Genomic DNA, 11723 nt, shown 5'->3' on the forward strand with positions numbered 1-11723 from the left:
TCACTATTGAAGTTTTGATATTTTTTTTTTTTGTATTTTAGGTTTTGATATAATTTTGTTTGTGGTAGGAGCATTCAACCCCGAAGGATGTTTTGTATTCTTCAAATTACACAAATCTTAGTGGAACCATTAAGATCTTATATGGACATGTCGTGAACAGTATGAAGGATGTAAATATGGTTCGCATCCCAATGAACGAGCTAATATTCGATAAAAACAAATTCGTTTATTTAGCTCGTGAGGACTTGCCCCATTATTGCGGCATGGTAGAAACAAGCTATATGTGCATCCTATCATACATTATGTAAATAAACATCTTTTACTCATCTTTATGTCCAATACTATAGCTATAGTTATTTTGTTCCTTTTTAACTAAGGTTGCTTTTACTTAGATATCTTTGGGATGAATGTGATTGTGGAAGCAAGTTTTCTATTATCGACCAAGCAAAAATAACATCACATATCAAGGATCGTGATCTCCGATCCAGAAATTTTGTCAACCAGTTAGAAGCAGCTACCTTGGAACAAATAGTTCTAATTCTATATAATACTGAGTAAATAAATAAGAGGAATACATTATTATGTTTTTCATTGAGGTTAATGTATACTCACATTGAAGATGTTTATTGTAGTTTATATTAGATGTTGCATGTCATCGATCTTCGAGAGAATTGTGTTTATGTCCTGGACTCTCTTCGAAGTAAAGTTAACGAAGACATCCATGAAGTCATAAAGGTGTAAGTTTACTTGCGATTTACTTCTTATTTCACTTCATTGTCTTCTAATTCTCATTACGTTTCCAAATGTATAGAGGATTAAAAACTGGCGAGCTAAGCATGATTTACAACATTATTGGTCAACTCTGAAATGGAAACCTATAAAGGTAATTTGCATTGACACATAATTATTTTCAATGAAACATAAGAATGATTTGTATGTAATTTATATACATGTAGTGTCCTCGTCAATTGGATTCGGTTGGGTGTGGGTATTATGTCCAAAAGTGTTGGATTCGGTTGGGTGTGGGTATTATGTCCAAAAGTATTTACATGAAATCGTGCACAATTCTAGTACTCCCATCACTAGCCTTGTAAGTTTCTACATTCACTTTTTATATGTTACAGTTAAATAAATTATCTAAACTTATTCTTTCCATACCTTTTCTTTTGCGTAGTTTAATACAAAAAAGTGCATATAGGCAAGAGGAGATTGACGAGATTCACACAAAATAGGCAAGCTTTGTTAGCCAATTTATGTAAGCTTTATGAATAGGTGTTGTATTGTAGTGTTTTAGGTGTTGACTTTAGAGTGTATTTGTTGTAGTACTATGTGGAAAATGTGTATTAGTGGAGGAATTTGTTGTACACATACTTTAATACTTTACATATTATTTACTTGATTGATATGTGTATTTCTGTAGTATTATGAAAGTGTGGAAAAGTGTATTTTTGTAGTTTGCCATGAAAGTGTGGAACTGTATGTGCTGGTTTTGTAGGTTTCTTATATGTTGAATTCTATAGCTAGAAATAATATTAATTTTGCCATTGGATGTGTGGAAGTGTATGCTTGTTTTGTAGGTGGTTTTCTTCTGCCTTGCAGGTAAAATATAGAAGTAATATACAAGGTTTGCCATGGAGTGGTAGACAGCTAGTAATCGTGCAACAATTTTCTTTTATATTTTTTTAAATATACGATGACGAACATTTCATGTCTTACTTTGTGACAAATAATGTCAATTTCGGCACCATAAAAAAATTAAAATAAATAAATTAAAAAAACAAACAAGGCCTTGATGTCGGTTTAAAAATGACATCAAAGGAAAACCGACACTAAAGGTCAACAATTACACCATAAAAAATGTCGATTTAAAGCCGACATCAATGACCAGCCTTTGATGCCGTTTTTTAACCGACATCAAAGCAAAAACGACATTAAAAGCCTTTAATAACGCTAGCATAGATGTCGGTTCCGAATCGACACCAAAGACAATTAACCAACCAACATTAAAGGTTAAATTTCTTCTAGTGAAAAAATCTAAAACTTTTGAACAAGGCTCTCTTTTTCCTTTGGCCTTTCACATCCAAGGGTACTTCCACTCTTTACACGTGTCACCTTGTTGATTTGTCACGCCATGCAACCAACCCAAACTTGACACCTAGGCTAAACGTCAACGTCGATTAGACGTTCCCTTGAGAGGCACACCTTATCTCCTTGGAAATCTAAACTCTTTAATTGCTTGCCTCTTTATCTTCTTGGGAAGCAGCAGACATTAACTTTCCTTAACGAGTTGTCAAGTCACCTAAACACGACACCTACTTCCTCGCCTCATTCTCTTGGGCGTAGGTACTTCTTCTCATTTTACTACACTAATCACCTAATCCTTGGCATTCAAATGCCAACTTCTTCCTTGCTAGCTATTCTTAATGTGTCACTTACCTTCATGTAATAGATCTCAAACTTAAGCATTTCTTCTTCGTATCACCTTTCCTCTTCCCGCATCCTTTATCGCAGGATGTCCCAAGCACTTACACTTATATGAAGAAAAATAACTTTTCTAACAAAGATCCTCCTCAACAGAACATCCTTTCTTCAGATCAAGGCCTCACAATATTTTTAAGAAATCTAGCCTTGTTTTAGGTAAAAAAAAAATTATAAAATTTCTATTTAATAGGTACATCCACAACTATTTATAAAAATTCAAGATTAAAATCATAACTTTTAAAATGAGCTATACATTTTTAAAACAATTAACAAAGTTTTGAATTTTTTTTAATAATGGTTAAATTAGTGGATACACTTTTCATATATTTTAAATAATAATAATAAATATTGAAAAGTTGTGTACTAGATACGTGACTCATTTTCTAAATTTCTTTTGATACTATCGGTTTTTATCATTATTTAAAAAACTAAACATTATACACGAAAATACTCACTCATACTCCTCTATTTCAGATAAAGTCCATATTTAACTAATAGCACTTCCAATTTATATTGCACCATATTTGGGAAAATAACAATAATAATGATAATTTCGAGAACCAAGTAGAAAGAGCTACTATCCACTAGAGAATCAATTTGCACTTCTACTATGGATTAATTTTCCATCAGTCTATAGTTATGTTTGTGATTATTTAAAAATATTATTTTACATACCCCAATAATTGCTAATTAGAATCAATTCAAATCCATCAGTTAGAGTGATTGATTGGAGAAAGTGGATCGATCAAAACAAACCATTTATGGGGGAGTTATCCACGACAAGTACAAGGCTTTGTGTGTTGCATTTATGTTATATAATACAAAAGTTATGTTTGGTGTGCAATTGTTAAGACGTAAGGCATTTTCCTACCAACAAAAAATGGTTTGAGATGTTTTGAGATTGATATCTTAGCACCAATATGGACATTATCTTTCTTTTGTTTTTTTCTAATAATTGCATATACCTCAAAGTTTTAATGAAAAAATTCAACACTAAAATTTGGACGCATTTGTGAATTTTTAAATAAAATCTTTTACTACTGTTAAATTAGACGTTTGTTTTTCTCCAAGTTTCTCAAATTAATAATTTGTTTAGACAAATATGGTTGGATTTCAAATCCCACTCTCTGACAATTTTGACTTTTTAAACCAAATTATTCACCCACTGTATATGTGTATGAATCTTCATCTGAATCTTTTTGCTTTGATGATAAGTTTTTCATGAATTATGGATAAAAAAAAAAGTATGTATTTTTAAAGAATGAAATTTAGGTTTTGGAAAAAAATCAAATAACCTTATTTTTAGTCATCAAAATAGAAAAGATATTGAAAACAAAGTATTTGTTCGCTTTAAATTTTATGTCAAATATGTATCTTTAGATTTGTTGCATAAGAAAATATGTGATTTTGATTTTGATTAAAACTTATCATACCATTGCAATTCATACACCTTATTTTTAAATATAATTTTTTTATTTGAAATATTTGATTGAAATTGTTTTTGAATTAGTTTATACTTTCCCATCTTCAAATATAATTGTTTTATATGGCTATTTTAATTAGGATTTTTTCTTTTTTTGAATTCGATCTATTTTTCTTTTTATAAATATTTGATAATATTTATATTCTTTTATATACGTTAAGATTATAACGTTAATATGCTTGTAACGTAGAAAAAAAATTAAGGCAATTGTAAATTTAATTATGAGACTTTTTCAAAAAATGACAAATTTGACAAAACATTTACAACATATAGCAAAAATTTTGAATTCTATCAATGATAGACAATAATAGACATTGATATATGCTACTACCAGTCATATTGATGGACAGTGAAAGAAGTCTATTAGTGTCTATCATTAATAGAATCCAAAATTTTGATATATACACACGGTATATATTATAGTTTATTTTAATATTTTTAAAAATGTAACTTTAACTATCTTAATTTTAGTTAATTATGTTGAATCAATGGGCGTTAAATTTTAGTTAATTGAATGAGGATTATTCATTTGTTTTGTGAAAATTTAAATTAATTAAATATTTGTTGGATGAATATTTAATTAATTAGAGGATTTAATTTTTGGCGTAGAATTAAATTAAGTTTGGGTTATTGGTTTTGATTAAAAAAATGGTGGATTTTAAAGAAATTATGGTTAATTATATAAGATAATTTATTGAAATATTGTAGTTTCACAGACTTAGTAAAATAAGATGGGTTTAAAACTTAATTAAAAATTTATTATGAAAAGGATAGAGAGAAAATGGGAAAGGACTAGTGTTGAACTTAGGGGTGAAATCGGGTTGGGTTGGGAGACATTCTCAATCTAATCTATATTTTCAGGTTATTTGGGTTGGCAATCCGAATAATCCGAATTTAGTTTCCAACCCAACCCATAAAATATAGATTGGGTTGGGTTGTCGGGTTGTATAGTTTTTTTTAAAAAAAGATTTAGACAAAAGACCTAAATTAACTATGAAATTTTATAATAAACTAAAATTTATTTTCTTAAATAGAAATTCGTATATTTTTTGGACAATTATAATCTTATCATCATTATTAATCATATATAATATTTGAAATTAAATTTAAATTATTTCCTTGTTCACCTTGCATTCATTTTATTATGATTTTGATAACTTCTTTATACCTTAATTATAGAAATAAATTAGAAATACTTTTTTAATTAAGTATAAAGTAAGATCGTTTTTAATATGAAATAATATACTAATTAATTATAATTTTATAATGTTATAAAATAAAATTTTTTAATTTTTATTCTTATACGTAAATTACATCACTCGAAATTAACTTTACAATATACGTTATTTAGTAAATATCACTAAAGCAATAGTAAACTATAAAATTCTTACGTATTTATTATCACTTTATATATTTTTTAAATTAATAATATATAATTTAATATACCCCTAAAATATAATAGTCCTTTTATGTGATTTATTATATATATATACATCATAATATTTACAATAAATATACGGTAAACTACATAATTCTATTAAAATTTTGGATTAAAATATATGTTTATATAGTAAACATTACTAAAAGAGTAGTAAACTACATATTCACAATGTATCTATAATATATGATATGAATGCATACATATTATTATATTTTACGGGTATATAATTATGTACAGTAAGAAGTCTGAATTTATATATGTTATTTTGTATTTATATACCTCATATTATATACAATAATACCTTATATATAATTACTACAGAATTTGTGTTTAATTTTTTGTTTGTATAATAAATATTACTACAACAGTAGTAAACGACATGATGATACATACATATTTTTTCTTTATAAATGTATTTGATTACATTATACTTTAATATATCCGCAATCTATAATAGTTATGTTCTGTATTTTAGTATATATATACCCCATGTCAGATACAATAATACTATATATATACTGACATATAGTTCTATTATTTTTTGATAGGATGACCAAAATGTAGTTTTCTTGAATTCTCAATAAACTCTAGAATATAACACATTCAAAACTAGATTTACGTTTGTTTACATTTTTAATCAAATATCTAAAATATACCTAATATACAAAATGTTTCATATGTTTTGAATATACACTACTACAAAACGGACCTTAGTTGACGTTTAAAAACTGTCAAGTAAAGGTTTACTTACGCTTTTAAAAGTGTCAAGTAATCTAGTGTCAAGAATAAGGAAGGTATACTTGACTGGTTTTAAATGTCAAGTAAGACCAATTTACTTGGCAAGTAAAAAGCATCAAGTAATCCAGTGTCAAGAATAAGAGTGATTTTGTTTGACAGATTTTAAACGTCAAGTAGAGTTATACTTGACAGTTTATAAACGTCAACTACATGTGATTTCTTGACATTTTTTTAATATAATCTAAAATATACCTAATATACCAAATATTTCATATGTTTTGAATATAATCTAAAATATACATAATATATCAAATGTTTCATATGTTTTGAATATATACAATATTAAGCATGAAATTTCTAGCTAGATTCTGTTGAGTAAGTTTTGTATTTGTCGGCCATTAAAAGTTTTCTTCTTCACCGTCAAAATCTCAATAAATCCTAAAATGAATCACATTTAAAACTACATTTTTATTGCCTATTTAATTGAACATTTAAAATATACATAATATACCTAATGTTTCATATGTGTTGAATATATACAATACTAACTTCGAAATTTTTAACTAGATTGTATTCTAGAAGTTTTGTATTTGTCGGCCGTCAATGTCTTCTTCTTCACCTCCGAACTCTAAAATTTCGAAGTAAAAACTGTAATTCACGTTGGAAGAAGTAGACAACCATTTTTGTAGAAAGAAAGAATGAATAGTTTTCCACTTCTTTCCAAAATCGTATCCCATGATTTTTTCCATTAAGATATTTGTTATAAATCAACTAAATAATAGTAATTGATATTAAATTAATTTAGGTCCTACTTCCTTCCAAAACCGTATCCGATAATTTTTTTCATTTAGATATTTGTTATAAATCAATTAAATAATAAAAATTGGTATTAAATTAATTTGGACCCACTTCTTTCCAAAACTATATCCCACGATTTTTTCTATTTAGATATTTGTTATAAATCAATTAAATAATAAAAATGAGTATTAAAGTAATTTAAACCCTACATTTATGTAATATAGGGTCCATTTAGGACTTTTATGAAATTTATTAGTAATTTGAGTCATTCATGTAATATCATATAGCAATTTAGGCTATATGAGTTAAAGACATTTTTTTTTTCTTTCGTTTCTAGGTACATTTAAATCAGGTTGTATAGGTTTGTTATATTTAAATTTCAAACCTACCTAATTCAAAATTTCATACAACAAATTCAAGCTAATTAAGTATTCATAAGTTGAAAGTTACAAACACAAATAAATTCAAAATTCTTAAAATACATAAATACAAAAATTACCCATAAGTATTCAAGAAGTTCATTTTTAATAATAAAGTTTAAGATACACCACAATCAAAACAAAGAATAAGAAACCTAATTGGTTTTTTATTAAATAATATATTATTATATTATATTAATTCGGGTTGGGTTGGGTTGAACCGAATTTCTCAACCCTCCGACCCGAAACCCAACTCAACCCGAAAAAATCAAAAAAATTTAATCAAACTCAACCCATATTTTAATCTAACCCAACTCAACCTTATAATATATAATATAGGTTGGGTAGTCCGGATTATTCAGGTTCAACTCCTATTTTTACACTCCTAGTTTAAATTAAATAACACTCTTGCCATGTGTCCATTCGGTTGTGAAATTTCCTCCCTATTCTTTTTGTTTTGTTTTATTTTGTTTGCTATTTTAAGTGTGTTTGTTATCATTTTTCACTTTTATGTTATTTTTATATTTTATTTTATTTTATGACCAGTATTTTATTAGAATTTTAAATTAAAAATAAAGAAAATAATCATGAGATACGCTAGATTTAAATTTTTTTTAAAAAAAACATGCCTAAAATTATGATTTGTAGCAATAATTCAATATTAAAAAATCAACATTAGATAAATTTATAATACATTTAAAGATTTTATTTATATATATATATATATATATATATATATATATGTATGTATTGAAACCATTGCCAAACTAAAAGAAAATCAATGTTAAGTTTTTTTTAATTAGTTTTTCATACTCAAGAAGATTAGTGTACAATTGTAGGGTGTTTTTGTGTGTGATTTTTATGATATTTGATTTGATTAGTATTAGTTTTTTAAATTAAATTAGCAATACAACATTGTATAAGAAGATTATTTGTTTTAATGTCATATATTATGTTTCAGATTATTTAGAGACCATATAAAACTATGAATAATGTATACGAGGATTATGACTGAATAGCCAAATTTAAACAAATTTTTTTCCATAAAATTTGGCACACGATTATTTTGATTTGATATTTTAAATTTGGATAGCAAAATCTTAACGATTTTTGTCAAGATTTTTTGCTACACTATCGTATAAATTTGGTACATGATCGTTTAAATGATTTTTCTAAGATTCTTTGGTACACGATAATTTAAATTTGAATATTTTTTGTACAAGATCGTTTAGATTTGACTATCCAATATCCGAAAGATTTTTTTCCACGATCTTTTATGTTTGACACACAATCTTAAACAACCAAATAATAGTTTGAAAAAAAAATAGATCGTTTGTATTTGGTACATAATCTTTGAACAAAATAATAGTTTGAAAAAAATAAGAGAAAAAGACAATGAAAAGAAAAAAAAACCACATAAGAGAAAGAGAAGAAAGATGATGAAAAGTAAGGGCAAACATAGATTTTTTTTTTTAAAAAAAATGGTCAACTTTATTAGCTTTTTCATTTTGTTACACGAGTCGTAAATATTTTGTTAGTTTGTTATATTTGTGAAAATTAACCTTATTATTATTTTAAATAAATATCCTCGAAAAGTCTACCAAAACTCAAACCATCATCTTCTTCCTCACCAAACCCTAGCCATTGTCGCAAAACACCACCTTTGATAAGCTTCGTTGTCGACCACCTTCACATCTCCCTTGTGGTTGCTTCGTCTAGCCCTAAACCCTAAACTGTGGGACAAATACTAAGCAGCATCATCTATGTTCATGGATCGAAGCTGTGCATGACAGTCGAAGCTCTTATCTGAGTTGACCTCTTTGTTTCATGCTAGTTTGATCGCTTGCACTTGGTTGATCGCCTCTGTCTGCACCACCGCCACCCGACAACGGTCTATGGTGAGTTGATAGGTTTAGATGGGTTTTGTTATACCATTAAAGTTTGCTTAAAGATGTCAAATTTAATTAGTTTTGAAACTTATCTGAGGTTTTCTTAAATGGAGTAATTAGAAACTTTTTCTTACCAGATTGTGGACATTGACATCAAGGGTTAGTTGGTTTCAACCTTAAATTGGTAGGCTAATTTGGAAAATTAATGTGATGACCATTGATAAGTTTATTTAGTAAAATTATTAATTTCTTTCCTTTATGTTTAGGATTGATTCATTTGGAAAATTTATTTTCAACCAAGGAACTTTAGCTTATCTCAATGTCTTAAAGTACACGATTATCATGTTTTGCTACATTGACTTCTCCCTCTTCGTGTTTAAACATATCTACCAAAAAATTTGTCAACTGCTATTACTGAATTATGTGGTTTTTTCATCACTTGTGCACAAGAACGATATGAATAAGGATTTCGACCAATTGTAATTAGATATCATAATCATACTTTAATTGGAAAGAATATGCCCACCTGCCATGTAAAACTAAAGTTGCTAGTTCAATCTCTTACAGTTGGCTATATCCCATTGAAAGAAGTGTACGCATGTTAAATTAATTTTTCCTAAACAAAGCATGTCATGAGGGGTCTATTGCAGAGGTGTATCTGATGAATGAGTCAGGGAATTTTTGTTTGAGATATTTAAGTGGGATTGAAACTAGATTCACTAGAGATGAATCAAATGATGACAACATTTTCGATGACGAGGTAATTGGTGAGTTTGAAGTGTTTGTGTAGAAAGTACGACCACTAGGGGCATGAAGTTTACGAACTGTATCATAAGAGGAGAAACGACTTGCATACTGGTACATCTTTAATAATATAGATGAAATAGCATACTACTGTAAGTATACACATTTTCAGCTTTATACTTCACTGGCTATTTTGAATATTTGTTATTCTTGTCACACGAACTCACAATTATCTACTTTAAGAAACACTTGAGGTTGATACGTCGTCAAGCTCAAAGCGCTTCTGACTTATGTAGAAGACATCAACGACCATTTCCTGATTGGTTCAGAGCTCAGGTATACATAGCGTACATGAATTTGAGAATTGGTATATCTTATTTGAGAATTTATATATATTCATTTACATCAATTTCAGGTTCTAGAAATGTGTGAGAGAGAAAACCTTTTTCATGACTTCTTCTTACTTGAAATGACCTTCATCTGAGGTTCGCTCTTATAGTAGATGCATTATTGGTGGGGTACGATTTCACATGGTAGAGCATGATTTTTGACGCACCATACAAAATAGTGGAGTCATAGTAGTCGATCAAGTGTTGGACGTTCAATATTCATTGGGACGGTGTGTTTGGTTATTAAGGTGTAGATGGTTTGACACAGAGAACAATAAAAGTCATAGAACACACATGGAATTAGGGTACGAATCAATCAACATGTCGCGCTTTTGGTTCACTGAGGAACTACCACTACTACAAAAGGAGGCTCTCTTGGCGTTTTTAAACTGTCAAGAGATGACTCTCTTGACGGTTTTATAAACGTCGTTGAAGCCAGCGCCAAGAAAGGCAAAGGTCTTAACGGTTGAATAAACGTCAAGAATAGTGAACGTTGACGTTTTATAAACGTCAAATATACTTATGCTCATGACGTTTTAGAACCTTCAAGACTGGTATTGTTTATGACATTTTAAAGTCGTCAAGAATGAACTGGTTTACTACATTTTAAACCTGTCAAGAATTTTAATGTTCATGACATTTTAAAACTGTCAAGAATGTAATTGTTCTTGACATTTGTAAACCATAAAAAATGCAATTGTTCATGACATTTTAAAACCGTCAAACATGCAATTGTTTATGATATTTTAAAACCGTCAAGCATTTTTTAATTTTTTTTTTTTAAAAAAATTGTAATTGCATTATGATGTAATTGAAAGAAATATATTCTGATTGTCCTGTAATTGTCCAGCAACAGCTTCATAGATATTTGATATTCGTCAAATATAGTTTCAAATCTCAAACATATATAAATAAAACCATTCACCATATATATTCAATTCCAAGACTTTACATATACATAATGAAATAGACTTTACATTAGATTTCATATTCTATTACATTGCCATGAATCCAAATCAACTTAGAAAGTCACAAAACATGCTAGCTATAACAATAATCAAAAGTATACGAATGAATCCCCCCTCCTCCCCTCCCCTCCCCCTCTCCCCTTCCTCCATATGAACAATTTAAAAGAATTATCGGCTAAAGTTTCTATACATAAAGTTTCAGATCATAAAGAAGCGACACAACAAAAAATTTCCTACCTCAAAATCACAAAATATTAGTCATAATCATTATGTAAGAACCCAAAAAGTCAACTAACTCAACTCGCACCTCGTCTAGTTCTGCCTGTGAGTATGATCTTTGTGTATCAATCTATAAACATGCAAAATAAATTAA

The 11723-nt window shown here is 28.2% G+C and overlaps 1 long non-coding RNA gene across 2 annotated transcripts; it reads left to right on the plus strand.

Moving 5' to 3' along the window:
* The first annotated feature begins 8972 nt into the window (after positions 1–8972).
* Positions 8973–10986, plus strand: LOC116402893. 2 transcript variants are annotated; one of them, XR_004215569.1, is made up of 3 exons: positions 8973–9258; positions 9817–10329; positions 10409–10986. It is a non-coding gene; the product is annotated as an uncharacterized LOC116402893 (long non-coding RNA). The 2 variants fall into 2 exon arrangements; XR_004215567.1 differs by having other exon boundaries at positions 10040–10329.
* Positions 10987–11723: the final 737 nt, after the last annotated feature.

The sequence above is a fragment of the Cucumis sativus genome, chromosome 1 (assembly GCF_000004075.3).
Source record: "Cucumis sativus cultivar 9930 chromosome 1, Cucumber_9930_V3, whole genome shotgun sequence".
Lineage (NCBI taxonomy): Eukaryota > Viridiplantae > Streptophyta > Magnoliopsida > Cucurbitales > Cucurbitaceae > Cucumis > Cucumis sativus.